This window comes from Oratosquilla oratoria, chromosome 43 (assembly GCF_046742065.1).
Source record: "Oratosquilla oratoria isolate Oo_2021 chromosome 43, ASM4674206v1, whole genome shotgun sequence".
NCBI lineage: Eukaryota > Metazoa > Arthropoda > Malacostraca > Stomatopoda > Squillidae > Oratosquilla > Oratosquilla oratoria.
Window position 1 is genome coordinate 2,077,969 of NC_134819.1, and position 12,500 is coordinate 2,090,468.

The following is a 12,500-nucleotide window of genomic DNA, read 5'->3' on the forward strand; positions in this document are numbered from 1 at the left end:
AGGAAATGTGAATTAAAAAAAAAAAAAAAAAAAAAAAAAAAAAAAAAAAAAATGGAATGAATTTTGTGGCATTGCGATATGGAAAAAGGGGGATAATATTTCTAAAATACAACCCACTTTTAACCCTTTAAAATAAGATTTAATAAAATAAAATAGTATAAAATAATATATATATATATATATATTTGGTAGGAGGCCATGTTGTATACATGATTTCAAGAAGTCTACAGCGACAATGGCGTTGTTGAGCTTATATTGAAGCTTTAATTTGTCTCGTGCAACAAGTTTCTGTGCTGGTTCCAAATAGCTGAGAAGGTGTCCAAAAGACATTTGGTGCGGTTTTCTCTTTTTTATTTTCTCCAATACGTATTTCGACCTTACTCGGTCATCCTCAGGGAGGAAGTTACAATGTTTTGGTGATTACAAAGGTTTATATACAGGCCGTACATTGGCCGAACACTGGGAGAGGTCATTGCCTATAGCCGTGATCCGTAGCGTTGCGTACGTGGAAGTAGCAACTTTCTTGTGGATTGTGGAAATGGGTGTAATTGTTTGTGTTATGTGCGTCTACTGCTTGGGAGTGTGGTTGTGGGCATGAGTTGTATGTTAATGGAAGGTTTTTCGATGTATATGTTCACTGCTTCGGCCATCTTATGGCGAAGGGGGTCGTAAGCTTTGTAAATTATTTTGGTGTTTTCGTTTAGTGTTTGTCTGGTGATGGTGGTTTTATGTTCTTTTATCATGTGTGTTTTGATGGCGCCATTCTGGAGGTGGTCTGTGAGTCTTTTGGAGAGGGTCATGGAAGTCATGCCAATGTATGAGGAGGTGCGGTGCTGACAATCACCGACAGGGCAATCGAACTTATACACGACGTTGACTTCTTGTAGAGGAGGGGTGGGGGGCTGGCTGTTGTTCTTCATTACCAGGGTGTGTGTTCTAGAGGTTTTGTAGTATATGATTAGGCGTATCTTAGTGTCTGGGTTGATGGGTCGAATGTTACGTGTGATGATATTTCGAAGTGTTCTTTCGTCTTCTTTGTAGCCGGTGTTCATATGTCCTTTGTAGTACAGATCTAGTGTTGGTATATTGGTGTTTGTAGGTGTCGGTTGGGCGATAAAGGAGTTCATCTTGTTTTTGATGATGGATTCGATGGAGTGCTGTGGATAGCCGTTGTTGACGAGTAGTGTTGTTATACATTGTAGTTCGTTATTCGTAGTTTTCCATGTACTGCTGTGGGAGAAGGCTCTGTTCACTAGTGATCGGATGACACTTTGTTTGTAGCGTTCTGGGCATTCGCTACTGCCGTTAAGACAGAAACCGAGGTTAGTGTCTTTGACGTAGACTTCAATTGTGAATCGATCTACAACTGTGCCTACTAGTATATCTAAGAAGGGAAGAATGCCATCGTTGCGTTGGTGTTCATAGGTGTAATTGAGGGTTTAATGTTTCTTGAACATGTGTGAGAGTTGAGTTCCTGATTGGGGATCTTTTGCGCTAATGAAGATGTCGTCGACATACCGGACGTAGATGGAGGGCTTCATGTCAGGATGGTCGTTGAAGATTTTCTCTTCGATGGATCCAATATAGAAGTTGGCGAAGAGTGGCCCAAGGGGGGATCCCATTGCCACGCCGTCAACCTGTACGCGCATCTTCCCATCTGGACCGTAGAAGGGGGCTTCCATCGTGCAGATTTCAAGGAGTTCTCGGAGGATTGCTTCAGGGATGGCGAGGGGTGTTGAGTTGGGCTTGTGGTAAATACTCCACAATCCACAAGAAAGTTGCTACTTCCACGTACGCAACGCTACGGATCACGGCTATAGGCAATGACCTCTCCCAGTGTTCGGCCAATGTACGGCCTGTATATAAACTTTTGTAATCACTAAAACACTGTAACTCCCTCCCTGAGGATGACCTAGTAAGGTCGAAATACGTATTGGAGAAGATAAAAAAGAGAAAACCGCACCAAATGTCTGTTGGACACCTTCTCAGCTATTTGGAACCAGCACAGAAACTTGTTGCACGAGACAAATTAAAACTTCAATAAAAGCTCAACAACGCCATTATCGCTGTAGACTTCTTGAAATCATGTATATTTATATATATATATATATATATATATATATATATATAAACGAACATTGGTGTTTTTGATCACGTGACTTTTTGGATTTTATTTCGTGGCGCCATATTAAACAAATACGCCCATGGGGGAGACATTGATACTATTAATCATCCAAGTCAACTAAAGCTACGGATACAATAGTCAACGGAATATTTATATTTCAACGTTTCAGTTGGATTTCGTTAAATGTTGGGGGTGTAACCTTAGCTTAACTTTGGACGAAATACAATTGAATCGTCGGAATCCAACCATTTCGTTCACTAGTGAAACTGTAGCATGAGGGAATACCAGTTTTGACAATAGACTTTACTCAGTATTATTCCAGACCACCTGTGAAGGACAGAAATGTGTGTGATAATAATCCGAATAAATTGAGACGTTCCCTCACTTCACGTATCCTGATATTTGCAATAATTGGTATCCTCGTCCAACCCAGACCGATGGACACCATAAAGCCCCACAGATCATTCCCAAGCTGGTAGGTGAATGGAGTGAGTGATGTTGCAGGTAGTCCACGTCAACATATAACTACGGACAATTTCCTCGTGGTCAATTAGCTCACGAATAATTGCTCCATGAACTATAACTCTATAGGTAGTTGGTTCACGGACAGGAGCTCTATATACAATTGCTCTACGGACAACTGATTCACGGGCAATTTTTTCATGGACAATTGTTCCTCGGACAATTACTCTATAGATAATTGATAGAATGGACAATTTCTCTATGGCCAATTTTTCCACGAACAATTGGTTTTTGGACAAAGTGTTCATTGACAATTCCTCTATGACAAATTGTTCCACGAACAACTGGTTGGTGGTCAGCTAGCTCATGGACATTATTCACCAAAAAGGAAATGAATGCTTGCTCACCAAGAAGGGTATAAACAAAGCAAAATATGGTTGTGTCTGGTACCTCAAGATGAGTGGAGAATATCCATGGAGTCAAGCGTCTCACTCCTCAGTCTATAAAACAAATGCGGAATGTACATAAAGTGAATTCAAAGTCGTGGTGGAAGTAATAACTTATGCAAAAATTGGAATCTTGGTTTCCAGCAGCTCCTCAGCCCTATTAATTCTACTGTCTCAACTATGACAATTTGCAAAAGGACCCGACTATGATGACTTCCCAGATTATACAATATAAAAAATGACAGCTCCTAAAAGTTAATACATAAATAACTGACTAGATAAATAGATAAGTATACGAATAAATAGATATGTAACTAGATAGATGGATTAATACATAGATTCACAAATAAAATGCGAGAAGAATAACTCTGCAGAGTCGCCTTAAGAATATACGCCAAGTTCAACTAGAATTTTTCCATGCAATCACAGAAACCATTCTATTCTTTCAGATATTTAGGACTAACTTTGGTATTTTTGTTCATTCTCTGTATGACATAAGCAAATGTCTGGTAATAATTACACAAAGATTTGGGTGGTAATTAATTAGCCTCATCATGTTTCAAATATGACATTTAGAATGAATATTTGACAAAGAACATACTAATATAAAATGTTATTGGTGTACAAGTATTTTTGATTACCAATGAACCTGTCAGCAACTGCCCCATTAGTGGCCGGGTGGACAGGTTGCATATATGTCAAAATAAACATCATGTAAGAACGGAGCGATTATCAGTACAACGTTTCATTGGTTATAGTTTGGTACTTGGTACTTGATAAAGCTGTACAACCTAAACGTTGTATTAACAAAGGCTCCCTCCTCATATAGTGTTAATTTTGATAAACTTGTCGGAAACTGCCAGTATCATACATGCTCAGAATTTATATACACAGATATGGGAAGACGCGGGAAGAAAAACATGGAAATTTGAAAGTGCTTTTATTGAGATTGAAACAACTCATAAGACAGTCAAAATCGGTCGATTAAAGTGTTACAAACCCAATAAAGGCACTCTCAAAGTCCCGTGTTTCCCTCCCCTCATCTTTCCGTGTTTCTATGTATTATGACCATCTCAATTTACTATGTTTTCCATTTTCACGAACTTATTATTCTAGACATTTCTAATTCCCTGATATTCATGCTTGTTGAATTAATATTATATAATGCAAAAAGAAGATAAAATCTTTCCTTAACTTGATAGGACAATATCACACCGAAGAGACTGTATTATAAAAGTAGTAAAGGAGAAATTTGAAGAGAATAATAAAGAAAGGTATAGTAGAATATATATATATATATATATACATATATGTATATATATGTATATATATACATATATATATGTATATACGAGTATATATATATAAATATATGTATACATATATACATACATATATATATATATATATATATATATATATTGTTATAGCCAACCGTAAATCGAATGAGACTTTCAAATCTCCCACCTACTACTATCGAAATTTTGAATTCGTCTTATCACCCCAACGTATATCTAACGTTGGTCTTCGGAACATGACCATGAAACTATAAGCCACGCCCCCCCCCCTCGACTATATAAAGGGGGTGGCCCTCAGCCGACTCTGTCTCTTACTTACAACTTCCCCCCGTAGACTTCACCTTCCTAGTCTCATCCCTTCGCCTCTGTTGATTGTGCACCAAGTATTACGCAAGTATAGTGTAAATCATTAATCTTGGACATCAGTAATTTTGTTTCTTTATTTGTTATATATAATTTACTAAGAAATGTATTGTTATGTTCAGTTTTTCCAAATACTGTGAGTGTATGCTTGTAAATGTAAAAACAGTAAAGCTTTATTTTTTCACTGATCGTAAATATAGATTATTTAAGTTTCGTGCAGACTTCTATCTTACCCATCCACCCTTATAATCTTGCTTACATCCAGTCTTATATATGCTTTTCATCGGAACGTACTTTGATCTATCTATATTCTCAATACGTTCCACTTTATTGTTACGGGTTTGCTCCCGAACTGGAACTCGACTTACCCCTAGACTCGATATTAGTTACATACCTTCCATTAACTCAGGCCAAACCTAGCAAGCCCATGACAATTGAGGGCCTGATAACGGATGGTAATTTATATTTACGTGAAATAAATTAGCGACTCGTAGGTAATATCGAAGTCTGCTAACTACTTTACGTCAATTATCAGTAACACGTGCGATTGTAACTTTGTTTATTAATCCCATACATTTACTATCACTGAACGATTTATACATGTTCTATTTATGTTTGAAATACCAATATTACGTTAGGTTAGATGATAGGATGTAAATTTATACATGTTCTATTTGTGTTTAAAATGCCAATATTACGTTAGGTTAGATGATAGAGTGTAAAACATTAAGGTGTCGATTATTCGGAGTATGTGAGACCCTAACATTCATATGTCCGACATTTTCAATCAGTTCCAAAGCAGAACCACTATTTATCAAGTTTCCAGTAACTCGCCCAAATAATTTCCGGTACTTAACTTCCAACCCCCTCCTGAGTTAACTAGCGACCTTCCAAACTACCCACTTGCTATAGCTTTACGTCGAACCATTGTTATGACCCCATTATAGTGACGTTTCCCTCAGTATCTGTGCTTAGGAGATTCGTACTCTCCCCCCACAGCTTCTAAAGTTCACTATACCTGCACAGTAAGCCATGTATTCTAAGATTCAGACCATTAGCTAACCATATTCTGATACAGCGACAATCTATGTGTGAACTCTCCTTTTTCCTATCGGGAAACCTCTTAGCAGACTGTCCGTAGTTTTAGGCGTGTAGTTCTGAGCGCTGATACCTTAGTATATATACTGTCTATAGAATAAATATTCATAGACCGGGTACTTACGGACACCAATCAACTTCACTCCACCCGAACAGGAAATCTATACCATTTCCATATGTGAAGTCCAAGATTTGGTTAACACTAATTCCCTTGAGTGGAATTCTACGAGTAAAGACATACTCAACCACCTTAAGTCAAACTTAAACCCTTCTTACCGTTAAAATGGCTTTCAATGTAGATATTTTTGTTAATAATCCTTCAGTGGATCAGTTAGAATGTGATCTAAAGAAGGATAATTGGAGATTGTTAGCTCAAACCTACCAAATTAATGACCCTTCTAAATTACGAAAGGATGATCTTTAAAGAGTGGTTATTGAACACCTCACAGCTTCATTTGAACCGGATGCAGACGCATTCAAATTTATTCACCAAGAGAGTGCTCGTGACGTAACTGAAGGATATCCGAATGTAGGCAACAGTGACCCCCCCCCTTTCAGCCTGAATCCCACGCTCCCCCCCACTCTCCCTTAAATAGATCAGTTGTATCTTTAGAATTAGAGAAAATTAAACTAGAGAGAGAAAGAATGAGACGAGAAAGTGAAGAACGAGAGAAAGAACAAGAAAAACAAGAGAAAGAACACGAGAAAGAACAAGAGGAACAAGAGAAAGATCGGGAGCTTGAATCAATTAAATTAAGAGAACGTGAGAAAGAACAAGAGGACAGAGATAGGGAACTATAATTGGAATACCAGCGTAAGTTAACATTAGATAACATAGATAGAAATAACAAATCTGCCCACTTATTAGATAACCAAGTTGCCTTTATTCATAGTTTTAATGATTCAGACCCAGAACACTTCTTTAGGCAATTTGAACGTCTAGCTGAGCACTTAAACTGGCCCGTAGAAGAACGGGTATGGGTTATTCAAGGCAAATTGGTAGGAATAGCCGCCAAAGTCTTCAACAGTCTTGAGGAGTACTCTTACTATGAATAAGTCAAATCTAGTATCCTTAATGCCCATCAAGTTACCCCTGAGTCTTATCGTCAAAAGTTCCAAAATCTGACCAAATCAAATAACTCGACCTTTGTCGAATTTACCTCTGCCACCAAAGTAAAAACTTATCATCAACTAGTTAACTTGATGGTCCTCGAGGAATTTAAACGTAGAATTCCGTTCCAAATCATGCTTCATTTAAATGGGAAAGATGTGCTTGATTTAACTGAAGCAGCCCTACTTACCTATCAATTTGCGGTACTTAACAGGTTGAACGTACACCGGGGAAGCAATTTTGTAAAGCCACTCCCAATGATAAGCAGGCAGGAAACACCTCTATCCCTACCTCCCTCTACTCTTCCTGGAACTACTGTAAAAAACCTGGCCATCACATCACTCGATACCAAGAGCCAGGTTGCAGAATTTCAAAGTGCCCGAGAGAGCTTAATCAAAGCTCAACACGATGATCCCACCTTAAAGAATTTCCATAGACTAGCGGTTGATTCCAGGGAAGAGGCCGACCATTTCCCAGGTTACTACTACTAGGATGGTATCTTGATGAGATGTAGCAAACCTTCCAATTACTCTGGCCGTGATTATTGGGCAGAGGTCCACCAGATAGTTATCCCTTTATCCATCAGAAACAAAGTAATTGAAATAGCCCATGAGGGAACTGGAGGACATATGGAACTCAGTAAAACTTACAAGGAAATTAACCTTCATTTCTTCTGGCCTAAGTTAAAAAAGACAATCTCAGAATACGTGAGGTCTTGCCACATTTGCCAAATGGTGGGCAAGCCGAACCAGAAAATTCCCTAGGCTCCCTTAAACCCCATTCCAGTTCTAGATGAACCCTTGGATAGAATTATCATAGACTGTGTTGGACCTCTGCCTAAGACCAAAAAGGGAAATCAGTTCATTCTTACCGTGATGTGCCCGGTAACGAGGTATCCTGAAGCTTTTCCTCTTAAGAAAATGAATGTTAAAGTTATAGCTGACACCTTGTTGAATTTCTTTACTCAAGTAGGATTGTCATAAGAAATTTAATCCGATCGAGGAACTAACACCACGAGCGACATCTTTGCCAGTATCCTAAAGGAGCTAGGTATTTCCAAAAGTCTGTCCTCTGCTTGTCATCCGGAATCACAAGGGCTATTAGAACGTTTTCATCAATCTCTCAAGTTAATGCTAAAAAAAATATTGCAATCAATTCTCTTTAGATTAGGATGAGGGGTTACCATTAATACTGTTCACAGTCAGAGAGACGGTTCAACAGTCATTGGGATACTCTCCCTTTGAACTTCCCTATGGGCGCCAGATAAGAGGGCCCACAAGGTTCTAAAAGAACCGTGGTACCAGGAAACTCCTCAATATCCTAAACAGACAGTGAATCAATTCTTGGATAAATTAGAAAGTCAACTGCACATAGTAAGAAGCATTGCCTTGGAAAATTTAAAAACCTCTCAACAAAAAATTAAGGTTCATTCTGATAAAAAGGTTTTAAAGTTATGAAATTCAATCCAGGTGATGAGGTACTTCTTCTCTTATTAGTCCCAGGGACCCCGCTTTCTTTCAAATGCCAGGGCCCTTATGTAGTTTCTCATCGGCTGGATTAGCAAAGGTATGTAGTCCTCACTCCTGACCGTCGTAAAGACTCTAGATTTGTTCACATCAATCTAATGAAAGAGTACGTCCGTAGAAAGCCTACTGATGTCCTAGAGAGACCAGTATCATGCCTTGTAAAATCCTCCCTTACCGATGAACCTAACTTAGGAGAGATCGATACGACTGCTCTCAAGTCCAACTCTGCCCTCCTTGCAGACCCTATTCAGTGCTTTGGGCACCTAGATGAAACGAAACGGGAGAGCATAATTCGGTTATTCGAGAAAACCCCTCCGTCTTCTCGGATAAACCAGGACTGTGCACCACTACTATCCATTATATAGAATTGCACCCTAATACCCTTCCTGTCCGCCAGACCCCTTATCGCCTCAACCCCCACAAGGCAGAGAAGATGCAGAAAGAAGTGGCCTACTTGTTGGAGAACAGACTAGCTGAACCAAGCTGCTCCCCTTGGGCATCGCCAGCGCATCCAGTCCCGAAGAAAGGGGATAAAGAGTGGAGGGTCTGTGTCGACTACCGGAAGCTCAACGCGGCGTCAGTCAAGGACTGCTACCCGTTACCCCGCATCGACGCCCTCGTGGATTAAGTGGGAAGATCTCCTTTCAACTCTAAGGTGGACCTAATTAGAGGCTACCACCAAACCAGATTAACCCCCAGAGCCCAAACCTTATCTTCCCTTATCACCCCTTTCGTACTTTTTAATTTCCTTGTTATACCTTTCGGACTTTGCAATGCCCCTGCCACCTTCCAACGTGCTATTAATTACACTATAGCCGGCCTCCCTGATACTTATGCCTAGTCAGATGACATTATCATCTTAGCAGATTCCTGGGAAGAACACCTCCGTAAGTTGGACGTCCTTCTTGATTGACTCGCCACCACTGCATTTGTCGTCAATCTGTCTAAGTCCATCTTTGGCAGTGCGACAATATCATACCTGGGGCATGAGGTGGGAAACGGACAGTACCGACCTAAGCAGGCGAACGTAGAGGCTATCCTGAACTTCCCAGTACCATCCAACCGGATGTCTCTCCAACGCTTATTGGGGGAATTCTACCGCTGTTTCTGCCGCAGCTTTTCCTCCATTGCGGCCCCTCTCACAGCCTTCATCAGTCCCAAGGAGAAATTCGTCTAGTCTCAAGCCTGCCAACGTTTCTTCAAGAACCTTCGGCAGTTCCTGAGCAGCGAACCAGTGTTGAATACCCCCGACTACTCCCAACCCTTCGTCCTGCACGTAGACGCATCGGGAGAAGGGATAGGAGGGGTCTTGCTGCAGGCAGACGACAACACACGGGCTTTGCATCCCGTGTGTTACTACTCTGCCAAACTGCTACTCTACCAGTGATCATATTGTACGGTGGAGAAAGAGGCCTTAGCCCTCGTCTCTACATTCAAACATTTCGAGTGTTACATGACTTATCCTGGTCATGTAATGCTCGTCTACTCCGACCACAACCCTCTTTCCTTCATCGAGAGAGCCCGTCTCTCCAATCAACGAGTCCTCCGGTTGGCCCTTGTCCTCCAAGCCTTCAATTTTCACATGGTCCACATCAAAGGAGAAGACAACATAATTGCTGATATCCTGTCTAGGGGAGCGACCAATCTCCTAGACGATTTACGGTGACGAAGGATTCACTAGTCCAGCTGCCCTCCGTTACGCTGGACTTCCGGAGGAGTGTGTACCAACCGTGAATCGAATAAGACTTTCAAATCTCCCGCCTGCTACTATCAAAGTTTTGAATTCGTCTCATCACCCCCAACGGATAACCATTGTTGTTCTTCGGAACATGACCATGAAACTATAAGCCACGCCCCCCTCGACTATATAAAAGGGCCGGCCCTCAGCTGACTCTCTCTCATTACTACATCACCCCCTCCCCCCCGTGGACTTATTCTTCCTGGTCTCACCCCTTCGCCGCTGTTGATTGTGCACCAAATATTACGCAAGTGTAAACCTCTAATCTTGGACATCAGTAATTTTGTTTCTCTATTTGTTATATGTAATTTACTAAGAATTTTTTTCTTATGTTCAGTTTTTCCAAATACTGTGTGTGCATGCTTGTAAATGTAAAAACAATGAAGCTTTATTTTTTCACTTATAGCAAATTCAGATTATTCAAGTTTCGTGCATACTTCTATCTTACCCATCCACCCTTATAATCTTGCTTACATCCAGTCTTATATACGCTTTTCATCGGAACGTACCTTAATATATCTATATTCTCAATACGCTCCACTTTATTGTTATGAGCTTGCAACCGAACTAGAACTTGACTTACCCCTATACTCAAAATTAATTACATACTTTTCATCAACTCAGGCCAAGCCTAGCAAGCCCATGACAATATACATACGTATATACAAGCATATACATATACATATATATATATATATATATATATATATATATATATATATATATATATATATTGGCTTAGAATTAAAGTGCATTGTGGTTGTTAAAAATACACACACACATACACACACACACACACACACACACACACACACACACACACACACACACACACACACACACACACACACACACACACATATGTATATATATATATATACATATATATATGTGTGTATATATATATATATATATATATATATATATATATACATGCGCACAAGTGCGGCAGTGGTAGAGATCCCAGCTGTCACTACGGCGGTGTTCGGGATCACATCCCGCCCAAGGCTGAAATAATTTCAGTATCGCTGCACTGCTGGTCGTTACCCTAACTCTCGTGGGGTGGGAGTTGGGTGTGTGTGTGCGTGTAAGGTCACAGCATTATCCATAGATCGGTAATATATGAGCTCTGAACTCTCTTCCGGGAGGGAAATAGCTGTCGATCATAAGTTCAACACGTGATCCAAGACAATGGTGAATCTCTCTCTCTTTCTCTCTCTCTCTGTCTCTCTCTCTCTCTCCCTGTCTCTCTCTCTCTCTCACACACACATACACACACACACGCACACACACACACACACACACACACACACACACACACACACACACACACACACACACACACACACACACACACACACACACACACACACACACTCGACAGAGACTGCAGCAGATCCGAGGTGAACACACACACACACACACACACACACACACACACACACACACACACACACACACACACACACACACACACACACACACACACACACACACACACACACACACACACACACACACACACAGACTGAAGGTGGAGGAAGCAGACGAGGAGTAATGGGAGAATTTTAACTCTTTAAACATTTGGCTAATTTATGAGGTGCACTATTGATTCCTTATAAGTTAGCCAAATATTTAGCTAAACCTCTATCCAATACATGAGGAACTATTAGTGATGCACATCTACGAAATTCTTCGGATCAATAAATGCTGTTGAACGAATAGTAGATAATTTGAAAAATGAAGATTTACCCGTTCCCAAAAAGATTACCCCAATTAATTTCTTTTTGTGTAGGATTTGGCGCTTTCACTTTTAGTAATATTGAATACAGACAGCATTCTGGCCTCACCATGGGTAGTCCCCTTCTGCAGTGTTAGGAAATTTATATATGGAAATACTCGAAACAGAAGAATACATGACAATAATGGTTCGAAATAGCAAATGGTTTAGGTATATTGATGACATACTTGTAATTGTGCCTATTGATACAGATATTAATAACAAACTCAGGAGATTAAACAGTGTAAATGAAAATATACAAATTACTGCAGAAAATGAAAATAACGGAAAATTACCTTTTTTAGACACAATTATCCATAGAATATATAAAAGTGTGAAAGTTTCAGTATACCGGAAACCCACCAATAAAGAAGACTATATACACTTCTATTCAGGACATAATGACAGAACTAAAACAGGTATTATAATAGGTTTCTTCCTTAGAGCATTTCGTAAATGTAGTAAAGAATTTCAAGATCTTGAGTTACAACATATCATAGAGACTTTCATCAAACTCAAATATCCAAAAGGTCTCTTATGTAGATTGAAAAAG

At 39.9% G+C, this 12,500-nt stretch overlaps 1 protein-coding gene across 3 annotated transcripts in view; it reads right to left on the reverse strand.

Annotated features, from left to right (window-relative positions):
• Positions 1-12,500, reverse strand: part of LOC143022120 (uncharacterized) — a 558,721-nt gene that overhangs the window by 69,882 nt on the left and 476,339 nt on the right. The window lies entirely within an intron of this gene.